The sequence below is a fragment of the Lepidochelys olivacea genome, assembly GCF_965140295.1.
Source record: "Lepidochelys olivacea isolate rLepOli2 genome assembly, chromosome: 13".
NCBI classification, from domain to species: Eukaryota; Metazoa; Chordata; order Testudines; family Cheloniidae; genus Lepidochelys; species Lepidochelys olivacea.
In genome coordinates, this window is record NC_140423.1 from 35,184,391 (window position 1) to 35,207,764 (window position 23,374).

The 23,374-nt window shown below is 45.4% G+C and overlaps 1 pseudogene across 1 annotated transcript; it reads right to left on the reverse strand.

The window, feature by feature from the left end:
• Positions 1-10,089: 10,089 nt before the first annotated feature.
• On the reverse strand, positions 10,090-10,920 carry LOC311529451 (olfactory receptor 6F1-like; annotated as a pseudogene). Its single transcript has one exon. The product of its transcript is annotated as an olfactory receptor 6F1-like (transcript).
• Between the last annotated feature and the right edge of the window lie 12,454 nt (positions 10,921-23,374).

Genomic DNA, 23,374 nt, shown 5'->3' on the forward strand with positions numbered 1-23,374 from the left:
CCCCTCACCAAGCGGCAAATGCTTTTAAAGTACCTCCAGGAGAGCTTCATGGTGATGTCCCTGGGAGGATTTCCGCTCCATCCCCAGACACATTAACAGACTTTTCCAGTAGCTATACTGACCGCGAATGCATCCCAAGTCTTCAGGGCAAATTAATAATTAAACACGCTTGCTTATAAACCCTGTATTATATTTACAAAGGTACACTCACCAGAGGTGCCTTCTCCATCTTCATGGTCCAGGAGCCTGCCTTGGGAGGGTTGGGAGAGTATTGGCTCCAGGGTAATGAACAGTTCCTGGTTTCTGGGGAGAAGGGATCACCTCCTAGAATGGCATGCAGCTCATCATAGAAGCAGCATGTATGGGGCTCTGACCCAGAATGACCGTTTGCCTCCTTTGTTTTTTGGTAGGCTTGCCTTAGCTCCTTAACATTCATGTGGCACTGCTGTGTTTCCCTGTTGTAGCCTCTGTCCATCATGCCCTTGGAGATTTTGGCAAATATACTGGCAATTCATCTTTTGGAATGGAGTTCTGCCTGCACGGCTTCTTCTCCCCATACAGCGATCTGATCCAGTACCTCCTATTTGGTCCATGCTGGAGCTCTTTTGCGATTCTGGGACTCCATGGTCACCTCTGCTGATGAGCTCTGCACGGTCACCTGTGATGATCAGCTTGTCACGCTGGCCAAACAGGAAATGAAATTCAAAAGTTCCCAGGGCTTTTCCTGTCTACCTGGCCAGTGCATCTGAGTTGAGAGTGCTGTCCAGAGCGGTCACAATGGAGCACTCTGGGATAGCTCCTGGAGGCCAATACCATCAAATTGCGTCCACACTACCCCAAATTTGACCCAGCAAGGTCGATTTTAGCACTAACCCCGTCGCCAGGGAGGAGTACAGAAATCGATTTTAAGAGCCCTTTAAGTTGACAAAACAGGCTTGGTCGTGTGGACGAGTGCAGGGTTACATTGACCTAATGCTGCTAAATTCGACCTAGACTCGTAGTGTACACCAGGGCTAAGACATGGATGCTCGTGACAATGGATGCAGCTCAGTCAGTGGTAGGACTTTCCATTCCTCCCTTGGCTGGCCAAAGATACTCCCTCTGAGATACATCTTTATACCCTGATACAAACAAGTTACTTACTGTCATCCTGACCTTATCTTTTAGGAAGGGTCAGTGTGTTTCTGTTATTCTTGAGGAATGTTTTTGTACCATCCTTGATATCAGAATGTTCTGGTACCATTTGATATCGGGATGTGTTTGCATCAGTACTCTGTACTTAACACTTCTTAAAAATGTGTATTTTTGCAATATCTCCCAAGTTCTTGCAAATTCTCTGAGCAGGTCCTGCCTCATATCAGGCCTCTATACAAAAGCTTATGTCTCAGTCACTCTTTCTTCTACAGTCAGTACCTTTATAGAGAAGTTCCAGTTCAGTTGATTGCACTGAGAATAACACAAGCAAGGATTTTTTAAATAATTTTTTCCCATCCTTTGATTTCTTTATGTTGGTGGAAATCCAGAAGAACTCTATTAAGCCTTGGGAAGAAAGCCAAGTATCTCAGAAAAAATATTCACTTTGTGGTGATTTTGCAAAGCCTGGCTAACAAGCCACTCATTTGATTGGAAAGGAATAGACGAAGAACTTCTTCCATGAGCTTGGACAGAAACTGTGTAAAGTAACTCCTTCAGAAGTCTTCACATACTGTTGCTTCAATAAAACACTTCAAAGGTCATTCACCCATGCAATATAATTGTCAGCATAGTCCATTATATCTCTGTCAGAGAAAAGTGTCAATTTTATTATATTACGTCTATCTATCTATCTATCTATCTATCTATCTATCTATCTATCTATCTATCTATCTATCTATCTATCTATCTATAATGTTTCTCCGTTGGTTAGGGTACTCACTCTTCCTACTTCAACAAAGTTAAGATTAGATTCTGACCTCCTTCAAAGATACTGTCAAGGTTCCTTCTCCACTCTGAACTCTAGGGTACAGATGTGGGGACCTGCATGAAAACCTCCTAAGCTTATTCTTACCAGCTTAGGTTAACAACTTCCTCACGGTACAAACTTTGCCTTGTCCTTGAACCCTATGCTGCCACCACCAAGCGTGTTAAACAAAGAACAGGGAAAGAGCCCACTTGGAGATGTCTTCTCCCAAAATATCCCCCCAAGCTCTACACCCCCTTTCCTGGGGAAGGCTTGATAAAAATCCTCACCAATTTGCATCAGTGAACACAGACCCAAACCCTTGGATCTTAAGAACAATGAAAAAGCAATCAGGTTCTTAAAAGAAGAATTTTAATGAAAGAAAAAGTAAAAGAATCACCTCTGTAAAATCAGGCTGGTAAATACTTTACAGAGTAATCAGATTCAAAACTTAGAGAGAATCCCTCTAGGCAAAACCTTAAGTTACAAAAAGACACAAAAACAGGAATATACATTGCATTCAGCACAACCTATTTTACCAGCCATTTAACAAAAGGAAATCTAAAGCATTTCCAGCTGGATTGCATACTAACTTTTTACAGGAGTTCTGGAAAGCATTCCTGATCTGGTCCCAGCAAAAGCATCACACAGACAGACAGACCCTTTGTCCCCCCCCCAGCTTTGAAAGTATCTTGTCTCCTCATTGGTCATTTTGGTTAGGTGCCAGCGAGGTTATTTTAGCTTCTTAACCCTTTACAGGTGAAAGGGTTTTGCCTCTGGCCAGGAGGGATTTTATAGTTCTGTTTACAAAAAGGTGGTTACCCTTCCCTTTATATTTATGACAGATACATCCATGCAAAATGCAAGTGTTTAAATGAGGGAAGGTTATTTCATTAGTGCACACAATGCCTTTGGGCCTTGATCTCCACAGAAGTTTGCAATCTTTCTTGATTGTGGTGTCATTAAAATCTTCACACAAGAGCTAGTTCTTGAGGAACATTTCAGAGGGTTTGCTTGTAGGTTAATCAACTTTTTGAGGTCCTGTAGGTTAATCAACTCACACCTCTATCTTCATGTATTTTTCTGTTCTGTGGTTATGATTTTCAAATGGACACAAGGGTGGAAAGCCAATGGGAGTTGGGAACTTAGTTCCTATATGCGCTTTGGAAAATCCCAGCCTAAAGCCCTGAGCCAAAATCTTTCCATTGGCTTCAATGGCCTTTGGTGCAGCTCTAAATTCCTGAAGAATTTTGCATTCTTGTCTACCCTTTGGCCTGAATTCTCAGCTGGTATAAACTGTTATAGCTCCATTGACTTCAGTGGAGCTACAGTGATTTACACCAGCTCAAAATCTTACTTTCAAACCACTTCCTGTGAAACCTCCACCCTCAATATTTGGATGGCTTCCTGTAGAAAGCTGGTCAAATACTGCAAAAGAATGTTTGCAGACACTTGTCTGAATTCTAAATTGGTGCTTTGCCTTGGGGTAAAGTTCTCAAAAGTGCCTCAGAGTAAAATTTTCAAGGTCAACTAAGTGACTTAGGTGCCTAAGTCCCATCCAATTTAGGAACAGATTTTCCAAGATGTTTTGACACCTAAATATTCAGAGAGATCTAGGGCTAGATTTTTAATGGTATGTAGGCACTTTATGGGATCTTCCAAAGCATATAGACACCTATAACTCATTGATTTCAATGGGTCTTAGGCACATCAGTGCTTTTAAAAATCCCATTAGACATCCAAATACCTTTAAATATCCCAATAAGATTTAGAAAAGCACCTAAACAGATTAAAAGCCTAACTCCTATTGACTTTTGTGGTTGTGGGTCATCAGAGAACAGAGACAACATCCCCCTGTTCCTGACAACCCACGCAGACTCTGATTAAGATGGAATGATCAGCTGGCAACTTTACAGCCAGATTCTATCCATGTTTCCCAGCACAAATGGCATTTTGGCTCCTAATTCCCCTAGGCTCTTTGGAAAACCACAGCCTAACCTTTCTCAGACGTGGACTCACTGTTATTAAAAGTGCTTCCATTTTTCAGGGCAAATAGAACTTTGTGGAATCTCAGTAATATGTACTGGTGGAGGTTTCTTTGGAACAATATATTGCTCTTTGTTTTATTTTAGCTTTTTGTTGTCTTTTATTGTTAAGGGTGTTTTTTCTAAAAAAATAAATTACTTGCCATAATATAAGGGAAAACAAATGACACAATAATCAACTTTGTTTACAATGTAATAATAACAATGGGCCGTGGCCAACTACACAAAAGCCAGGAAAGTAGATTTGAATTAGACCTCAAAACTACCAACAAGATCAATTAAAACACAAACCAGTATGGGAATATGTATAGGAAACATCACATTAAAACTCTGTTGAATGATAAGGGATAACAGTGCGACCATCAAAATTAATAAATTAGGTTGCTCTCAACTCTGGGTCTTGGTTTGCATATAAGGGTGCTCTCCGAATGTAACTTTAGTAGTTAAACATATTTCACGACCTGGTGCTCATTATGTGGGAAGGATAAATCATCCTGCAAGCTAAATAAATGCTCAGCTCAATGATCTAGTTGTGGGATGAGTCCCACAAATTCTAGAGGATTGCACACTTTGTTGCTGACGCCGGCCTAACTGTCTGGTGGTGGGAGGGACAGGAATGCAGTCTCTCTCCCTGATTCTATAGCAATTTTACTATAGAGTACTACAGGAGGCAAGATACTTTCAAAGCTGGAGGGGGGGGAAACAAAGGTTCTATCTGTCTGTGTGATGCTTTTGCCGGGAACGGAAAAGGAATGGAGTCTTAGAACTTAGTAAGTAATCTAGCTAGATATGTGTTAAATTCTGTTTTGTTTAAATGGATGATAAAATAAGCTGTGCTGAATGGAATTTATATTCCTGTTTTTGTGTCTTTTTGTAACTTAAGGTTTTGTCTAGAGAGATTCTCTATGTTTTGAATCTGATTACCCTGTAAAGTATTTACCATCCTGATTTTACAGAGGTGATTCTTTTACTTTTTCTTCAATTAAAATTCTTTTAAGAACCTGATTGCTTTTTCATTGTTCTTAAGATCCAAGGGTTTGGGTCTGTGTTCACCGATGCAAATTGGTGAGGACTTTTATCAAGCCTTCCCCAGGAAAGGGGGTGTAGGGTTTGAGAGGATTTGGGGGGGAAAGACGTTTCCCAGCGGGCTCTTTCCCTGTTATATATTTGTTACACGCTTCGTGGTGGCAGCAATAAAGTCCAAGGGCAAAAGGTAAAATAGTTTGTACCTTGGGAAAGTTTTAACCTAAGCTGGTAAAAATAAGCTTAGGGGTTTTTTCACGCAGGTCGCCACATCTGTACCCTAGAGTTCAGAGTGGGGAAGGAACCTTGACAGGAGCGTTGTGATGTCAGAGGTAGCGAATCATCACTCATTCACTCACTCACTCCAGCAACCCTGAGCCTAATCAACCATACTTTGGATGAACTAGAACAGCCTGATTGGGCAATGATCTTACTTGAGCCAGGCATAGCGTGGGGGCCGCCACAGTGCAGATCTCCAGCCACACTCCTACTCCGCCAGTACAGCTCCTGATCTGAAGTAGGCCCTACTATTCAAGTGCTCAACCTCCATAATGTAGCCCATTGGGCTAGTTTAGCCTTTATTATATTCAACTATAATGCAAGGAACCTACAGGCCTGTATCATGTAAGACATTAGCTTCAGGAAATTAGCATAAGTATAGCCAAGTGAAGTAGGCCTGTGACCCTGGGCATAGATAAATGGCCTCTCTGTTGCCCTTAGATTTTGGGGAACTAAGAATAGAATTGCTCAATAACAGGAGTTGAAACCTAATGGTAATCGGCAGCCAAAGGACCATGGAAATGATAACCGCAAATATGCTTGAACAAGAAGTGATGGCTATGATAGTGAGTTAAATGGCATTAATATATATACATAAGGATAAGTGCACCCCAATATTATGATGGTAAGGACGTTAGATCTGGGTATGGATGGCTGAGCATTAGCATGAATATTCAACCCTATAGTAGGGCAAACCACCATGTGGATGGAAAGCACTTTCCATCATCTGATCTTTCAACTCTATTGTTATCTACCATCAGTTTTGGTCATTGAGGAACCTGAACCATTGGACTCATTTGGCATGCCAGGGACAGGGCTGGTCCTTTGTCTCTTACCATTAAGTCCTCAAGGAAGGGTGGAAGTATGCAAATCTAAAAGCATATTCAAAGAATGATGCCACAGATATCCCCAATAATGTATTATTCCTATCTGTTTATGTGGTATGGAGCTTTTCTGGCTTTCTTCCTGATTCTAATAAAAATCTCTATGGTTGTGCTTTGCCCTCAGTATGAGTGTCTTTGCTATACACCTCAAGGTTCCCTACAAGGTACTGAACTCATTGGTTTTAGTTCTGTGTAGCCTGATTCTGGTACAAGAACTATCTTACCCCCAGTTCATTAATCAGATCAATTAGTAAGCAATACAAATATTATTAACTATTAAAAATAATCAGGCAACAACCTCCACCCAACTCTGTCAGAGCACCTCAGCAGTTTCCTTTGCTATGTAATTAACAATGGATACATCCATACAGATCCTGGTAAGTGACTTTGAAGCCTAACAATTTAGAACCTTCAGCATAAAAAAAAAATCCCTTCTACTTGTAGCCTGATGAATTGTTGCAATTATAAAATTGTTTATTATCATAGGTTCTTTATTTAGGCGGCTACTTAGAGATCATTAGGAAAATGAAGTTGGTGAAGCACACACTGAAACTTCATGAGCTTTAATTAAAAATACAGACAAATATAATTGAAATAGCAGTATACATAAGTATAAGAAAAAGTTAAGTACAATAAAGTGGTTTTCTGCATTGTTGATACATACAGTCTTACGTTGTGCATACGTATAATTTGTTGGAGACCATTAGAAACAAAGATGGAAGGAAAAGTACCTGGAGATCACCCCAAGAGGAAGGAGCCGGGCTAGGCTTCCTACCCAATTGTCTCAGGTCATCATCCCTGTGTCCCAGCTAGGGATAAGTTTGACAAACTTTTGAAATCCTTTTCCCATTCCATCCACATATATCTGGGACCATATCTGATCATATCCAGTCTCATGTTTGGTATCCTGGGAGATTAATTTTAGGGTTCCGGTTGTCCACATGTAGTGTTCCAGTTGACCATAATAACATTTCTAACAGTTAACACAAACATTTCTGTCGGTCCCTTTCCCAGTGGTTTTGATACATCAATGCAGTCAACTCGTATTGAAAAAAGTCCATAAGATGCTACTATCTGTTCCTTTGTGGTTTACCTGTTTCTCAACAAATGCATTGCTAAACTACCACAAGATACATATTGCTACACTTTATAACCTTAGATCAAGCTCGTATCATTCTATAACCTTCAGTCAAGCACATAATATCCATGTTATCTTATACCAGCTACCAACTTCTACTAGGCCTCACTCTAAGCCCTTAACATTTAATGCTTAAAACCTAGAGCCAGTCATAGAATCATAGAATCATAGAATATCAGGGTTGGAAGGGACCCCTGAAGGTCATCTAGTCCAACCCCCTGCTCAAAGCAGGACCAATTCCCAGTTAAATCATCCCAGCCAGGGCTTTGTCAAGCCTGACCTTAAAAACCTCTAAGGAAGGAGATTCTACCACCTCCCTAGGTAACACATTCCAGTGTTTCACCACCCTCTTAGTGAAAAAGTTTTTCCTAATATCCAATCTAAACCTTCCCCACTGCAACTTGAGACCATTACTCCTCGTTCTGTCATCTGCTACCATTGAGAACAGTCTAGAGCCATCCTCTTTGGAACCCCCTTTCAGGTAGTTGAAAGCAGCTATCAAATCCCCCCTCATTCTTCTCTTCTGCAGGCTAAACAATCCCAGCTCCCTCAGCCTCTCCTCATAACTCATGTGTTCCAGTCCCCTAATCATTTTTGTTGCCCTTCGCTGGACTCTCTCCAATTTATTCACATCCTTCTTGAAGTGTGGGGCCCAAAACTGGACACAGTACTCCAGATGAGGCCTCACCAATGTCGAATAGAGGGGAACGATCACGTCCCTCGATCTGCTCGCTATGCCCCTACTTATACATCCCAAACTGCCATTGGCCTTCTTGGCAACAAGGGCACACTGCTGACTCATATCCAGCTTCTCGTCCACTGTCACCCCTAGGTCCTTTTCCGCAGAACTGCTGCCTAGCCATTCCGTCCGTAGTCTGTAGCTGTGCATTGGGTTCTTCCGTCCTAAGTGCAGGACCCTGCACTTATCCTTATTGAACCTCATCAGATTTCTTTTGGCCCAATCCTCCAATTTGTCTAGGTCTTTCTGTATCCTATCCCTCCCCTCCAGCATATCTACCACTCCTCCCAGTTTAGTATCATCCGCAAATTTGCTGAGAGTGCAATCCACACCATCCTCCAGATCATTTATGAAAATATTGAACAAAACCGGCCCCAGGACCGACCCTTGGGGTACTCCACTTGATACCAGCTGCCAACTAGATATGGAGCCATTGAGCACTACCCGTTGAGCCCGACAATCTAGCCAGCTTTCTACCCACCTTGTAGTGCATTCATCCAGCCCATACTTCCTTAACTTGCTGACAAGAATACTGTGGGAGACCGTGTCAAAAGCTTTGCTAAAGTCAAGAAACAATACATCCACTGCTTTCCCTTCATCCACAGAACCAGTAATCTCATCATAAAAGGCAATTAGATTAGTCAGGCATGACCTTCCCTTGGTGAATCCATGCTGGCTGTTCCTGATCACTTTCCTCTCATGCAAGTGCTTCAGGATTGATTCTTTGAGGACCTGCTCCATGATTTTTCCAGGGACTGAAGTGAGGCTGACTGGCCTGTAGTTCCCTGGATCCTCCTTCTTCCCTTTTTTAAAGATTGGCACTACATTAGCCTTTTTCCAGTCATCCAGGACTTCCCCGGTTCGCCACGAGTTTTCAAAGATAATGGCCAATGGCTCTGCAATCACAGCCGCCAATTCCTTCAGCACTCTTGGATGCAACTCGTCCGGCCCCATGGACTTGTGCACGTCCAGCTTTTCTAAATAGTCCCTAACCACCTCTATCTCCACAGAGGGCTGGCCATCTCTTCCCCATTTTGTGATGCCCAGCGCAGCAGTCTGGGAGCTGACCTTGTTAGTGAAAATAGAGGCAAAAAAATCATTGAGTACATTAGCTTTTTCCACATCCTCTGTCACTAGGTTGCCTCCCTCATTCAGTAAGGGGCCCACACTTTCCTTGGCTTTCTTCTTGTTGCCAACATACCTGAAGAAACCCTTCTTGTTACTCTTGACATCTCTGGCTAGCTGCAGCTCCAGGTGCGATTTGGCCCTCCTGATAACATTCCTACATGCCTGAGCAATATTTTTATACTCTTCCCTGGTCATATGTCCAACCTTCCACTTTTTGTAAGCTTCTTTTTTATGTTTAAGATCCGCTAGGATTTCACCATTAAGCCAAGCTGGTCGCCTGCCATATTTACTATTCTTTTGACTCATCGGGATGGTTTGTCCCTGTAACCTCAACAGGGATTCCTTGAAATACAGCCAGCTCTCCTGGACTCCTTTCCCCTTCAAGTTAGTCCCCCAGGGGATCCTGGCCATCCGTTCCCTGAGGGAGTCGAAGTCTGCTTTCCTGAAGTCCAGGGTCCGTATCCTGCTGCTTACCTTTCTTCCCTGCGTCAGGATCCTGAACTCAACCAACTCATTAATAGTCTACTATTAATACATATATTTTGGTTCGTCTACTTGACAATACAGCTCCAAAACTTCCATTATTATTTCTATAAGGATGCGTAGCAGATATATTATATTTTACTCAAAATTACAAACCCTCCAAGACCAGGTCAGGGGTCAACAGTCTACAATTTTATCTCTTCTGTGAAAAAAAATAGCAGGTTATTATTGTAAATGAGGAGAGCAATAAAGACATCATCTCCACAAAGAAAGTGGATTAGTATTTGAGGTCAGATTTAGGTGTCTGACACCCATTTTAAGACAAAAGGAATTGGTGGTCTTTTGAAATTTTCTGTCTCAGTGCTGTTGCCTACTTTTCTATTATATAAATGATGTTTAAGAATGTTTTTGTCCATTTGACTAACTTTCTACTAAATCCATCTTGTTGGTAAATGACTTCGTATCCCACTCAATGCCTTTCCCAAAGCTTCCTTCGCCTCTTTGTTTCTTAGAGTGTAAATGAAAGGGTTTAATAGCGGAGTTACAATAGTGTTAAAGATGTTGATTGTTTTGTTCAAATCCAATGAGTTCTGTGCAGAAGGCTTGACGTACAGAAAAATGATGGAGCTGTACCAGATAGTCACAACAGTGAGATGGGCTGAGCAAGTGGAAAAGGCCTTTTGCAGGCCTTGGGCTCATGGGATTCTCAAGATGGTGGAGATGATGTAAATGTAGGAGATCTGGGTTACTGCACATGAGACCATGACAACGATGATTGAGACCATGAACGTTGCAAGCTCAACAAGGCTGGTGTCAGTGCAGGAGAGCGCTATACAGGAATCTACATCACAAAGGAAATAATTGATGATGTTAGGGCCACAGAAAGACAACCTGGATATTAGAGATGCCAACACAAAGATAGCCAGGAACCCGCACAGCCAACAGAGGAAGGCCAGTTGAGCAGAGAAGGTGTTGGTCATAAGGGATGAGTATTGCAATGGGTGGCATATGGCCAGATAGGGGTCATAGGCCATGACAGCCAGGAGGAAACATTCTGTGGAGCCCAGGATGCAAACAGTGAAAGAGATGGTTTGGCTTGTCCCCAGCATGACACCAATGGCCTTGGGAACACATGCTGTGGTGTACCAGATCTCCAGGAAGGAGAGATTGCAGAGGAAGAAATACATGGGGGTTTGGAGCCGGGGGTGAATCCACACTAAGGTTCTGATGGACACATTCCCTACAATTGTTAGGACATACATCACAGAAAACAGCACAACAAGGGATGTTTGGAAACACTAAGTGCCGGGAAAGCCCCGGAAGATGAACTCCTGCATGCTGGTTCGGTTTTCTGTTTCTGTACTAGTCACAAAGCCCATCTGCCAAGACAAAAGTGACCATTGGCGGCAGGCAGATAAAAATGCTGAACACACAGCATTGAACACACAGCATTGTAACACTTTATTCTGTTGTAATGACTGTCAAAGACCTTGTGTAGATGGAAGGTCAGTGCATGGGAAGCTGGGGTGTGAGTCAACAGTACACTATGTGTTAATGTAGGCATTGATACCGCTCACTAAAAAGTCCCCATTGACCAACTTCTGTTTCAAAGCACAGTAAATAAAAAAAACAAACACTGGGGAACATTTAGTAGGCAAAAGCATGGTCCACACAGAGAATTCTGGTATGTCTACACTCTACACATCTTTTGGAGGTGTGTAGGTTACATACGCATCTCACCCCCCTACCACAGGCATACATAGCTGTGTAGACAGTGAGGGGCTGCTTAGGCAAGTAGAGTAAAGGCATGCCTGAACCCTGAGGCTATGTACCCAATAGGTACCCTACACAGCTCTGTATTCATCTAAGCAGGGCCTCTCCCATCAATACTGTTATTGTTAGCAGTGTAGTGTCATACTGCCTGCCTGTGCCAGGAATATTTTGCTGTGGTGGGGAAAGGCTCCAACAGGGGGAGTTGCATGAGCCCTCTCACGCTGACCCCCACTGCTGGCGTCTTTCTCTGTTGCAGAGTAAGTATTGTGCAGCTAGGAGCTGCCAGAGCTTTTCCCCACCACAGTGAAGTACCCCAGCAGTGGGGAAAGGCTCTGGCAGAGGGGAGACAGCAGGAAAAGATTCTGGCATGTCGCCCTGGTAAAGGCTTTCCTCACTACCAAAGCCTTTCACTGCTGTGTGTACCTACCCACCACAGTGTGGACGCAGCCTCCTCTTCACTGTGGTGCTTAACTACGTATGCCCAGCACGCTGCCGCAAGTAGTGTGCGGTGTAGACGTAGCCACAGTGTCTGCTCTAGATTCACAGCCGAGCTTGCTGCACTTTAACTCTCCATCTGCACAAACCCAAATATGTTTGTAACCCTTCTGCCCGTCAGAGTTGGCAGCAACAAGGGCCGGGTTCAATATCTAGGGGTTCCATTCCAATAACACAATGCAAACCGGCTCGAGCCCCCACCCAGTGACCTGGGAAAAATATATACCACCCCCGCTGGGCGCCTCCAAGAGGCAATACTTCCCCTCTCGCAAGCACATAGTCTGAGTGTAGCAAAAGTCTTTTAATAACAGAGAGAAACAATGTGGCATTATGTTGGGGAAACACCACCAACAGGATTCATAACACAACCCATGAGCAAAAACAACCCCACCCCAGGCAAATTGGGGCATGCCCTTTTCCCTTTGGTTCTTGAGTCCAGCAACCCCAAATCACCCAAAAGTCCCAAAAGTCCAATGCCCCAAAAGTCTCTGTCCCTGGTCAGGGCAGCCCCAGAGTTCGAAAGTTTATCGGCGGAGCTTTACCTCCCAACCTGGGTGGAAATGGGACGGGGGTAAGAGGCACCTTACGTGATCTGAAGCTGACCGCCCCATAGCTCCATAGCGGCGCTCCGCCAGCCGCCCCACGAACTCCTTCGCTCAGCTGCCCCACGAACTCAGCTCCACGGCCCACAAGCAGCTCCTGCCATCCACACACTGCTCCGCGTCGAACTGCTTCACCAGCCGTCCCGCAAACTGCTCCACAATATATCTTCAGGCTCCCCCACTACTTAACACAACACTCAGTGATTTCAGCTCTTAGGTGAATTCAGCTTATAGTAGGGGAGCCCCAGTGCTGGTGCACTGTCAGCCCAAAGTGAGCTCAGCAGCCTATAACTAGACTTCTAATGAAATCAAAATTAGCTCTGATATTCCACAGTGGAGAGAGGAGGAAGTGCAATCAGCATGTAAGGCCCTCACCAAGGGGCCCATGCCACCAAGTACTACTACTTGTCCCCAGCCTCTCTCCATTCACACAGTTTTGGAACCCATGACCCTTGCCTAGCGAGTGCTACTTAGTTGATGGTGAATCCCTCCATCATAACAAAAGGCCACGTACAGTTCCAAGCACAGTTCCCATAATCAGGGTAATAACAATTTATTCTTCCTGCCCCAATAACAGAGACACTGGGGATCCCACAGCAGCCAAAGTGACCATTTGGGCAGCTATGGTCTCATTCTAGGCGTGGTGGGTGTGCCTATGCAAATGAGATCGGCCCCTGAAGTTCTTTTCCACAACTTGCCACACCTCACCACCAGATGTCAGGGTGGAGCTCATCCTGACACTGCTTACATCCTCCCCCCAGCCGAGACTTTGTCGTCCCGACAAATCACACTCCCTTTATACCAACTCATTGGTTTCCTCCAAAGGGCCTCAGGAAGCCCACTTTAGCTTCCACAAGCCTGTGTGCTAAATGTATTGGCTCCTCACTAGTCACCCCAGGTGCATCATAAGTTAACCGTTTCACTGGTCTTATCACCCTGTCTCGTCTATTGAGAATCTCTGTTGCCGAGGTAGGGGGAACATCCTCTTGAGTGACGGATGGAGAGGCTTCCCTGGAGGGTCCCTCGGCTACTGGCGTAGGCCCCTGCACTCCTAGTTCTAACGCTGGAGGGTCCAAGGTGCCCAGGACATCCTCTACCTGTCTGTCCCCATTGTCCAATAACCTGTGTGTGTCATCACAGGGGGGTCTCATCAGCAGCACCGGGGTATCAGAAATGGGCCTAAATAGTTCCGCCATTGGGTTTAGGGCGGAAGAGGGAAAACTCTCGTTTGGTTCAGCTGATCGAGACTGAAATCTTGTCTCCATCCCAGGATACACCAGGGTTGTGTCTTCCTCCTCAGACTCACTCTCAGATGTGCAGAATAGGGGTAAGTTAGCTGCAGGGGGCCCACTGTCTGTGTTGGATGGCGGCTTTGGTCTAGCACCTCTGTTCTGCCCGGCGGCCCTGCCGTGGCCCATCTCACAAGGGGTGCTTACCAATTCCCCCACAGGGAGCAAAAGGTTTCTATGCACCGTCTTTATTTGCCCTGGACCGTCTTCAGGTTTGATCTTGTAAACTGGCAGATCTCCCAGCTTTTCCACCACCAGGTAAGGTATTGCCTTCCATCTGTCAGCTATCTTGTGTTTGCCAGCAATACCCAAATTTCGCAGCAGGACTCTGTCCCCCGGCTGGAGCTCCTGCGAACGCACTCTAGCATCATATCGATGTTTGTTGCGGTCTGCGTTCTTCCGAGCCGCAGCGGTAGCTAAGCGATAAGCATCCCGCAGCTTTTCTCTTAGTCGGGATACATACTGCTGATGAGTTTCATAGCTATCTCCATCCTCTGATACACCAAAGCACAAGTCTATGGGTAATCTTGGTTCTCGCCCAAACATCAAGAGATATGGGGTGACTCCCGTAGCATCGTTCTTTGTGGCATTGTAGGCATGCACCAGAAATGCGACATGCTGGCTCCAGGTTGCCTTCTGCTCTGGTCGCAAAGTTCCCAACATATCTAATAGGGTTCGATTGAACCTCTCGGGCTGAGGATCACCTTGGGGGTGATAAGGCGTTGTCCTAGACTTTTTAATTCCTGCTATCTTCAGCACCTCCTTCAGAAGGTGACTCTCAAAATCCCGCCCCTGATCAGAGTGTATCCGAGCCGGGAATCCATAGACTGAGAAATATTTGTCCCACAATACTCGAGCAACGGTGGTGGCCCTCTGATCACGTGTGGGATATGCTTGTGCATACCGTGTAAAATGGTCAGTCACTACTAGAATGTTTCCAACATTCCTCTTGTCTACCTCCACAGACAAGAAATCAATGCATACCAACTCCAAAGGTTTGTTGCTGGTGATGTTCTTGAGATATGCAGCCCTCGTGGGCAGAGTTTTCCTTTGAACACATCGAGCGCAAGTCTCACATTTCCTGCGAACATCTTCAGCCATTCGGGGCCAATAGAACCTACTACGAATAAGTTCCAGGGTCCTCTCCATCCCTAAATGCCCAAAGTCATCATGCAGGGCCCTCATGGCCAGGGCTCTGTACTTTTTTGGCAGTACTAGTTGTGCTCGTTGTTTTTGTAAAGGGTCAGTGGTCATTCGGTGTAGCACTCCCTGAATCAGTTTTAGTTTGGTCCATTCTCTCAATAGTAGTTTACCCTCCGGGTTAGGTGGGACAACCGCAGCTGGGCTTCGCCCCTCCCTTTTGGCAAGTAGTGTATCACGAATGTCAATATCTTGCCGCTGGGCTTCTTGCCAGTCAGCCGCATTGAGCATGGGCAAAGGAGATTGGTCTAATGCAATATAGTTCACCGAAGCAGAAGGCATGCATTCAGGGGGCAGGCCCAAAGCTTCTGCAACACATCCCTGAAAGTCTTCACGGGCCTCTGGCTCTCGGCGACTCACACTGCAAATAGCTCTCACTCCATCTGTGGGTATCACAGCAACTTCTGGAGCCTGCGGACGCCTGGACAATGCATCTGCATCTACATTGCTTCTCCCTGATCGGTACTGAATGCTGAACTCATAGCTAGCCAAGGCGGCCACCCATCTCTGCCCTGTAGCATCCAGCTTAGCACTTGTTAACACATAAGTCAGTGGATTGTTGTCTGTCCACACCTGGAACTGAGCACCATACAAGTAGTCTCGAAATTTCTCAGTGATGGCCCATTTCAAGGCCAAAAACTCCAGCTTGTGGGTGGGATAGCGAGTTTCACTATCAGACAATCCTCGGCTGGCAAAGGCTACCGGTTTACATTTGCCTTCCACTTCCTGGTACAGGACTGCTCCCAGACCCTCCAAACTGGCATCAGTATGCAGGATAAATGGTTTGCTTGGGTCAGCAAAAACTAGGACTGGAGCATGAGTTAGGCAAGTAATGATTTCTCGAAAAGCCCTTTCACATCTCTCATCCCACCGTGGCCCAAATGGTGCAAAGGGGCCATTGTGTCTCTGCACAGGAGGCTTTGGGGACCTCCCCTTATTCTTGGACTTAGATTTGTTCTTGCTGAACTGATGTCCCCTGGTAAGATCATTCAGAGGCTTTACAATCGTAGCATAGTTTTTCACAAATCTGCGGTAGTAGCCACTAAATCCAAGGAAGGTCTTGAGTTCTCTGTAGTTACTTGGACGTGGCCATGTAGTGAGTGCTTCTATTTTATCAGGATCGGTACTCACACCTTCTTGGGACACAATGTGACCCACATACTTCACTGAGGTTCTGCAGAACTGGCATTTGTCAATTGAAAGCTTCAGACCATAATCCTCCAACCTATCAAGCACTTTAAGAAGTCTTTCTTCATGCTCCTCTAAGGTTCTTCCAAACACAATCAGGTCATCCAAATAAACTAACACTTGCAGTAAATTCATGTCTCCCACAACTTTCTCCATGAGACGTTGAAAGGTGGCAGGTGCTCCAGAAATCCCTTGGGGCATGCGTTCGAACTGATAAAACCCTAATGGGCAGATGAAGGCTGTCTTCTCCTTATCTTCTTCTCCCAGAGGGATCTGGTAGTATCCACTTCGAAGATCCAACACAGAGAACCACTGGCTTCCCAGCAAACAGTCTAAGGCGTCTTGCACTCGAGGCATAGTGTACTGGTCGACCACAGTACGGCTGTTTAGGGTGCGGTAGTCAATACACATCCGGATTTTCCCATTCTTTTTGCGGACTACCACAATGGGTGAGGCGTATGGGCTGCGGGACTCTGTAATGATGCCATTCGCAGCCAGCTCCTGAAGATGATGTCGCACATCTTCCATCTCAGAGAGAGCAATCTTCCTAGATCTCTCCCTGAAAGGTCGAGAGTCATGTAGTCTGATATTGTGCTCTACTCCTTTTGCACATCCCACATCCCACTCATGCAGTGAGAACACCTTGGATCTTTCACAAAGTTTCTTCCTCAGGCGATCTTTCCAGTCCTCGGACACTGGTGAATCTCCAAAGTCAAACTTTGCTGGGTCTATTGCCGAAACTGGAGTTTCATACTGGGGTTTTACAATCGACTCAGGCTCAAAGAGGTCTGCTATCTTTTGTCCTTGCTTCACAAAAATATCACGACTCGTTTCATTAGCAATCAGTATAGTCACCCTTTCCTGGGCTTCAGCAGGTAGGGTTATGACTCCACTGGGGACCAGCACTCCTTCAGGGAGCTCTCCTCCCATCGGCTGCTCTATCATTGCTAACGTCCCTTTACTGCCTTTCAGACAGGTACTCATGACAAGCACTTCTTGCTCCGTCCTTGCAGGCACTACTAAGGGGGTTGTGCCCGCGTACTTCAGTGCCCCAAGCGGTAGCTCAGATGTGTCCCTTTTAGCGCTCTCAATTTTCCTATAGGCTTCAGCACAAAGCGTATGGATCATCAGGGTATTCAGGTACTGGTCCCCAGCCCGCCTTCTGCAGTAATCCGCGAGTACCTTGAAGAGACTGGAGTTGGTCCCTATCAGCACAGACACATCGGAAGTCCCTTTAGGGTCAGGGCATATTAAGGCAGCTGTGTCTACCTCTTCTCTTACCCCAGCAACCTCCTCTGGGAATTCCAGGTGCACTATGACATACCCTTGATAGGGGTATTCATCCATGCTGAGGCCACATAGGCCAAGGCCAGTCAGTGGCTGTATAGGCAGGTGCCTAAGCATCTGTTGGTAGAATGACTGAAATATAATAGTCACTTGAGATCCAGTGTCAAGCACTGCTTTACACTCCACCCCTTCGATCCTCACCATGACCTCTGCTCGAGGCCCTATCAGTCCTGCAGGGATCCCAGCTGGACAGTCTTTTCTGGGGGAATCTTCAAATCCTGCAGACCTGGGGGGTCCCCGTCCCCAGACCCTCTGGCAGCTACCGGATCTCTCCCAACTGATCCTCAGCTTTCCATACACTAAGGAGGGGTTTTCTTCATTACAGCACTTGGCAGCACTGTGTCCATCCTGACCACATCGGTAGCAGAAGAATTGACCTTTCCCCCTTCGCCTGGGGGGGATGGTGGCTCTAAGTGCGGGCTTCTCAATCGCCACAGTTTGAGGCTTCTTATTCCTAGAAGTCTTAACTCGGTCAACGGTACTTTGCAGCTCAGCTATCCGTTCCGTCAGGACCTGCATTTGTTGGGCAAGTTCCTCTCTGGTGCTCACCATCAGTACACTGGCCATTTGCAGTGGTGTTGTGCTGGCTGGCTCCGATGTTTGGGCTTCCCAAAACTCACTGGCAGCCTGCCTTTCTTCCTCCTCTCTGACCTCTTTTATCAGCTGGGAGTAACTTGGGGGATGTTCCCGTCGTTCTCTTAGCCGGAGATGAAGTAGAATCGGGTTCTGATACTGAGTTCCTCTTACAATTTGAGCCAGTCTGGTCTGATCCATCTGCTCAGCAGTCACTGCTCCCCTCATGACAGCTCTCTGAAGCAGTCTCTCCAGTCTCTGTATGTAGGCTGAAGCCTTCTCGCCCTTTTGTTGTCGGGAATTAAGGAACTTACAGTAGCTGTCTTCAGGGCCCTCTACGCTCCCAAAGTTGTGTTCAAGGGCCTCTAGGCAGTCCTTCACACTGACCCCAGGGTCAATGAGCTTCAGGGTGCGAATCACATCTAATGCTGGGCCGCCAAGGCTCTCTATAAGGCATCTTCGCTTTTCTGCATCTGGTACGGCCCACTCTTGCAGCATTTCAGTGGTATGCTCTAACCAGGTTTCAAACTCCTCCTCCCCAGCAAATAATCTTAACTTACGACAAGAGTCTGACTCAGCATGGGGCAGCACAACCTTTTCCAATATTTGCCCCAGAGCTTTTGTCCAATCATCAGCCGAGGCTGCAGCCTCCGAGCTAGAAGCTGCTGAGCCAGGGCCCAACAAACCTGACATATTAGCCATTATACAAACAGTAATTTCCTCAAAATATAAGCACAAACAAAAAAAAATATAAATTGTTTCCCAATGTAGTGGATCACTCAACAGGTGCTTGCGAGGGGTACTGACCCAGGCGATCCCGGACGAGCCCCCAAAAATGTAACCCTTCTGCCCGTCAGAGTTGGCAGCAACAAGGGCCGGGTTCAATATCTAGGGGTTCCATTCCAATAACACAATGCAAACCGGCTCGAGCCCCCACCCAGTGACCTGGGAAAAATATATACCACCCCCGCTGGGCGCCTCCAAGAGGCAATACTTCCCCTCTCGCAAGCACATAGTCTGAGTGTAGCAAAAGTCTTTTAATAACAGAGAGAAACAATGTGGCATTATGTTGGGGAAACACCACCAACAGGATTCATAACACAACCCATGAGCAAAAACAACCCCACCCCAGGCAAATTGGGGCATGCCCTTTTCCCTTTGGTTCTTGAGTCCAGCAACCCCAAATCACCCAAAAGTCCCAAAAGTCCAATGCCCCAAAAGTCTCTGTCCCTGGTCAGGGCAGCCCCAGAGTTCGAAAGTTTATCGGCGGAGCTTTACCTCCCAACCTGGGTGGAAATGGGACGGGGGTAAGAGGCACCTTACGTGATCTGAAGCTGACCGCCCCATAGCTCCATAGCGGCGCTCCGCCAGCCGCCCCACGAACTCCTTCGCTCAGCTGCGCTCCGCTCCGCCAGCCGCCCCACGAACTCCTTCGCTCAGCTGCGCTCCGCTCCGCCAGCCGCCCCACGAACTCCTTCGCTCAGCTGCGCTCCGCTCCGCCAGCCGCCCCACGAACTCCTTCGCTCAGCTGCCCCACGAACTCAGCTCCACGGCCCACAAGCAGCTCCTGCCATCCACACACTGCTCCGCGTCGAACTGCTTCACCAGCCGTCCCGCAAACTGCTCCACAATATATCTTCAGGCTCCCCCACTACTTAACACAACACTCAGTGATTTCAGCTCTTAGGTGAATTCAGCTTATAGTAGGGGAGCCCCAGTGCTGGTGCACTGTCAGCCCAAAGTGAGCTCAGCAGCCTATAACTAGACTTCTAATGAAATCAAAATTAGCTCTGATATTCCACAGTGGAGAGAGGAGGAAGTGCAATCAGCATGTAAGGCCCTCACCAAGGGGCCCATGCCACCAAGTACTACTACTTGTCCCCAGCCTCTCTCCATTCACACAGTTTTGGAACCCATGACCCTTGCCTAGCGAGTGCTACTTAGTTGATGGTGAATCCCTCCATCATAACAAAAGGCCACGTACAGTTCCAAGCACAGTTCCCATAATCAGGGTAATAACAATTTATTCTTCCTGCCCCAATAACAGAGACACTGGGGATCCCACAGCAGCCAAAGTGACCATTTGGGCAGCTATGGTCTCATTCTAGGCGTGGTGGGTGTGCCTATGCAAATGAGATCGGCCCCTGAAGTTCTTTTCCACAACTTGCCACACCTCACCACCAGATGTCAGGGTGGAGCTCATCCTGACACTGCTTACATGTTATTCACCTTACTTCAAAATAACACCAGCTTTGTTTCAACACACATACTTGTTAATTTTCCAGCAATGTTCAGGTGACTGCTAAGTATGCTGAGAAGCATCACCATTCCTGTAAGATTTATTTATTTTTAAGCATGTTGACACATTAATCAGTCAACTTGTTAGGGGGCTTATTCCTTCACCCACTTACTTCCCTGGTCCTTCTCACATGAACAGAGAGCAACAATACCCAAAGTCCAAAGGTGCAAACAATTCGATGTTTATTGGGGTGAACTTCCAGCAAGCATGATTCCAGTTTCCTTCCTTAGTGTCCCCCTTCCCAGCTCTGACACCACAGAGCCTTACACCTGTGTCCCTGTTCCCATTTCCCCCTTTAGCAAAACATGATTCCAATTTTCTTACCCCCATTCCCTGTTCCCATCACACACACCCACATGTCCATGCCCACCCACACCCAGTCACTTCCTCATTGACTACAGATTATATAGTAAAACTTGAGTTCTGCTTAGCTATACCTTAACCAATCATTTTCCTGAAATTTAACTAACCAATCCTAACATATTATAACATGATTATGTAACCAATTATATCCCACCACCTTAATTAGTTTACACCCAGCAAAATTAATTATACAGCAGACAGAAACAATCACAGAACCAGACAGAGATTATACAGACAAACAATAGCAAAGTGGGAACTATAATGACAAAACAATACAGAAGTGAGGATTTCACGTCCCAGCTATTGATAAGTGAGTTCTTGCCAGACAGGATGCTATCAAACTAAGTTTCCTTTTACATTTTCTAGGCATTTCCCTTTCTCTGGAGGTGGTAGGACAGGATTGTATTCCTAAGCCCAATAGCACCTTATTTCAGTGTGACTAGTTTGGAATGTGAGCAGGTGACCGTTTGCTTCCCAGCTTATGGCTGCCTCTGCTGCTTAGCCAAAGGCCTTAGCCTAAGAACAGGGCCTCAGACTGTCACAGTAGGAGAAGGACCTTACACCGGCAGACAGTGATTTTGATTCTTTCTTTTATACCTCTATAACTAGCCAAGTGATAAGAATACACCTACATTCTTAGAGTATAGGCCTTTACAGACAGGCCCGCATATCTATCTCCTAACACAATTCATCTGCTTTAAACTTTTAAAAACCCACCAGATGCTGACACACATCTTTAGGTATTTAAATACCTTTGCAAATCTGTCCCTGTGCAGCCTAATTCTCATTGAACGTCTGTAGGACTTAGGCTCGCTCATAAATCACAAAAATTTCATCTAGTCTGGAATCCAATTACTGATAAAAGTGAGAACAAATGGAAAAGACTGACTCTACAGATAGTTAGTTTGGGCACTTGCCCAAGTCTGAGTCCATCCTACAAATCAACCAGAGTTGGGACTTAAATATGACTCTATCATGGCCCAGGTGACTGCTGAAACCATCTGGATGTTGAGGGGAGGTCTCTTGCTCTCCTGTTTTTTATTTCTAAAACTTTTGAAAGGTCTCATGTTCTTTCTGTGTTCAAACAAAACAAAGTTTGAAACCTTTTTTTCATCCGCAAAACGGAATTCTTGTTTTTCAGCGAGTAAAGCCTTTAGAAAATCCCACCCCAAATTCTCAGAAACAAGGAAGTAACATTTGAAATTAGAAATTATGTTTATTATTTATTGTGTGTCTTCTGGTAGAATGTTAAGGTCCCAGCTAGGGCTGTGACTCCGTTGTGTTGGGCACTGCACAATCATAACATAGAAGACCACCCCTACTCCAAAAAGCTTACAATCTAAAAGGCAGGACACACAAATAGAGATAGGGAAAGAACAAATAAACAGCTTTCCACAAATACACTAAAATTGTTTTCCCATTTTCCTTTCACATTTCCCTCTTCCACTCACCTCCCCTGGGCTCAGCCTTCAGACAAACCCTTACAGCCTGGACTGGTCAGGAACAATAGCCTAATTAGTTAGGAATCATGTTCCAAACACTGCCAGATGCCAAATGCTTAAGGAACAACCGACAACCCACCCTACTACTCTGTTTACATCTGCCACATTGTACAAAGAACATTGCTCCCTGTACTGAAACAGACATCAGTTTGTAGAAGAAAGACTAAATGATTGGTAGTTATTGCAGCCTGATATATTCAAACAGGTTGGAAGCAGTCCATGCAATAGCAGCTGGACAGCCAATTCCTTTATGCTTCTTTGAAAACCCCAGCTGCAATGGCCATCCTTGCCATTTAAATTTGAATTTATTCTTGCACAGATAACAATACTTAGCCCTTGTATAGCTCTTTAGGCCACAAAGCAATGTACAAAGAATGGCTATTAATCCACACAATATGCCCACACAGTAGAAGCAAGTTGCAGTGGGGGAGGTTTAGATTGGATATTAGGAAAAACTTTTTCACTAAGAGGGTGGTGAAACACTGGAATGCGTTACCTAGGGAGGTGATAGAATCTCCTTCCTTAGAGGTTTTTAAGGTCAGGCTTGACAAAGCCCTGGCTGGGATGATTTAACTGGGAATTGGTCCTGCTTTGAGCAGGGGGTTGGACTAGATGACCTTCTGGGGTCCCTTCCAACCCTGATATTCTATGATTCTATGATTCTATGATTCTAAGCCTGATTTAAGGAACTTTGGAGTGAAAGGTTGACTAGGTCAGCCGCTTGTTCCCATTTTACAGGTGGGGAAACTGAAGCAGGGATGTGTTCAGAGGACAGAGACAGCTGACGATAGAACACAAGAGTTGAAATTCCCACTTCTATTCCCCGTGAACAGACAAGAAATAGATCTATCTATCTATCTTTTTCTCATTTGCCTCAATAAACTTGCTGTACCAGTAAAATTCACAGGCTAATTTATAAGAGCTACTTGAGAATTTTCCATCAACAAATTTTATCCATAGACACCGTCTTTTTGATGAAACAGAGATTTTTGCAAATAAACAAATAAAATAATTTTGGGACTTTCACTAAAACAATAAAAACAAGAAGTTTGTGGTGACTAAAAGAACCATTCTGACTGAAATTT